This window comes from Chenopodium album, chromosome 9 (assembly GCF_948465745.1).
Source record: "Chenopodium album chromosome 9, dcCheAlbu1.1, whole genome shotgun sequence".
NCBI classification, from domain to species: Eukaryota; Viridiplantae; Streptophyta; class Magnoliopsida; order Caryophyllales; family Amaranthaceae; genus Chenopodium; species Chenopodium album.
The window spans coordinates 22,827,539-22,830,670 of NC_137842.1; the positions used below are offsets into that span (position 1 = coordinate 22,827,539).

The window sequence follows — 3,132 nt, forward strand, 5'->3', positions numbered from 1 at the left end:
TTCTTGATTGATGATTAAAGATTGGTAATCCTAGCATTTTCTCCATTGAATTGAAGCAAGTTTATAAGGATTTCTTTTACTTTAATGCAATCTTTAGCTTATCATTTCAATTGCTTTGTTGATTGTTCAAGTTTGAATTGAATTTGTGATTGAATTAGTTGTAATGATATGATGATGATGAAATTGTTGATTAGCTTAGTTTTGATCTTGACTTCAATGGATTGTGAGTAGTTCTCTTGCTAGGGGAATGGTGAAGCATGTATGAGTAATGTATTGATGCTAATTGGGGGAAATTGATGGATTTGATGTTGTGATTAAATTGGTTGTTTGATTAAGTGCATGTCTGTGATTAATTGAAGAGTAGCTAACTTTGATTGTTACACTAGAATGCATTGTAAGCTTGCATTGATACGGAAAATTGATTTGTAGCTTGCTTTTGTCGATTGAGTAGGTTTGCAAGGTTCCTAGTTATAGTCTCTCGTAGTTAGCGCTAGCTTGACCTCTAGGAGATTAGCTTACCTTACTCTCTTTATTGCTTAATTGATTTTCCCTCGCAACACTCGACTTAATCATCTCCAATCCCAATTAGCTATATCTATTCCGAGTATATGCGGATCCTAACTCTAGTGCTAGATAAATTTGATTTCATTTTGATAGTTTGATTGTTTGAAATATACACACCTCACTTTATTGCTTCGAAATAACTTAGCTTTGACGTTAGCATTCACCTCCCTTTCCTAGTGGTTCGACCCTCGACTTACTCTATGCTTGGTATAGAGGTGTGTTGAGAGATTATAAATTTTTTTTTGACTAAGGGTAGATTAGTTTTCAACGACCTAGTCTCGCCTTAGATCAAAAATGGCGTCGTTGCCGGGGAATGGCATAGATGATTGCTTTTGTTGTTGAGTTTATTTCACTTATTCTCAAAATACAAAAAGATTTTTCTCTTTAGGCTACATTTGTAGCCGTGCTATTGATATTTGCTTTGAGTTTTTGTATGCGTAGGATAAGAGGAAGGACTTTAGTTCCATTTAATTTGGAAATCGAGATAACAATAACAAGGATAAGGGTTGCTAATCATTCTTTGAGTCCAAGCTCTCCAAGAGAAGAAATACGCCAAGAAAGAGAAGAGGAAGATCAAGTAAGCATGGGAGATAATCCAAGAGTTACTTTGAAGGAGTTGGGAACTCCCAGTGCATATAGGTTTGAAAGTGGGATTGCATTGCTAACAACATCGGCGAACGACTTTGAAATAAGACCGGTCATGATCACTTTGATCGAATGGAGACAATTTAGTGGGGCTAAGATTGAGAGTCCGCTAAACCATCTCAAAGTGTTCGAGAAGTATTATAACACTATTAAAGTGAATGGTGTTTCTCAAGAGTTTATCCGGCTCAAGTTGTTCCCCTTCTCTCTTATAGGTCGAGCCTTGGAATGGTTGGACAAGGAGGTCAAGCCAAATTCTCTTAGAACATGGGATTAAGTTACCAAGGAATTCTAGTCTAGGTTTTACCCCCAAAAGAAAACAGCAGAGGCAAGGACTTCGATCCAAAGTTTCAAGCAAAAACCTAGTGAGAGCTTGTATGAAGCTTTGGAAAGGTATAAGGAGTATCAAAGAGGATGTCCCCATCATGGCATCCCCACCTATAAAATCATTAAAATTTTCTATGGAGGGTTGAGTCCTGAAGGCAAATCGTGTCTTGATGCGGGAGCCGGAGGCCCAATCATGAACAAAACCGAAGAAGAGGTTGTGGACATTATAGAAGATGTGGTGCGCCATTATACGGATTGGCAAGAAGGAGAAAGAGAGTCTTCAAACAAGAATGGATCAATGGTTTATTTGGTTTATCACCTTAATGCCATTAACAATCTATCCTCTAAAATTGCAAGTTTGGGAAAGGATATGACAATAATCAAGGCCAAGCTTGAGGTACATCTTCTAACTCACTCCTCCTTCTACTTCTAACAATATGCCCAATGGATGCTTATTTTGTGATATTTGTGGGTCTTATGACCATAATGCTTCTACTTGTTCAAATGGGTTTGAAAATCTTGGTGATGGTGAGAGTAGTGAATGTGAACATGTGAATTTTGTCTCAAACAATAACAACGATCAAAGGTTTGATGGACCAAGAAACTTTGGAAATAGAAATTCTCACCAACAAGGTGGATTTGATAACTATAATAATGGTAATTATAGGAACCAAGGAAACCAAGGTTTCTGAGGCAACTATAATAACCAAGGTTATGGTAATCAAAACCAAGGCCAAGGGTATGGAAATCAAAGCCAATCTCAAGGCTTTGGTGGCCAAAACCAAAATTTTGGCAATAATCAAAATCGAGGCAATTGGAACAATCAAAATAGGGGGAATTTTCAAAACAACCAAAGGGGACCCCCACCCGGATTTGGTCTAAAACTTCAAGGTTTTGGTGAAAATTCCTATTCTCAATCGTCTAAGTCCAATTTGGAGGAGATAATTGAAAATCAAAGAAAAATATTGAATACATAACTGGCGGTGAGCGATAAGAAATTTAATGATATCATGACACAAAACAAAATGCTTGAGACAAAAATCACACAACTATCAAACACTTTGAAAAATTGTGCTAGTCCTTCTTCATTGCCTTCTCAAGGAATTGATCCTAAGAAACCCGTTTATTCCATCACCACAAGGAGAGGAAGAGTTCTTGAAGAGAAAGTTTCTAGGGATTGTGAGGATAAGGAGAAGAGTGTTTCAATTGAGCAAAAAGAGGAAGATGTGTCAAAAGATGTGAGCAAAGAGGAGAGCCATGAAAAAAAGAAGAGTGTTGAGAGAAAGCAAGAGGAAGTGAGAAAACCCAACCTTTCATATCCCCAAAATTTTATGAGGAACAAATTAGATGAACAATTTGGGAGATTTCTTGATATGTTGAAGGAGGTCCATCTTTCTATCCCTCTTACCGAAGCCATGACCCAAATGCCTAGATATTCCAAATTCCTTAAGGATATCTTGAGTGGCAAGAGATATTGTAATGAGATAGATTCAGTAGAGCTTGGTGAGTGTTGTAGTGCTTTGATTCACAATGACCTCCCAAAGAAGATGAAAGATCCGGGTAATTTCTCCATTCCATGCAAAATCAAGAGTAAGTTGT

The 3,132-nt window shown here is 37.4% G+C and overlaps 1 non-coding gene across 1 annotated transcript; it reads right to left on the reverse strand.

Moving 5' to 3' along the window:
• Positions 1-1,532: 1,532 nt before the first annotated feature.
• LOC145561027 (small nucleolar RNA R71) lies at positions 1,533-1,638 on the reverse strand. The gene has a single exon (XR_014093610.1). It is a non-coding gene; the product is annotated as a small nucleolar RNA R71 (small nucleolar RNA).
• Positions 1,639-3,132: the final 1,494 nt, after the last annotated feature.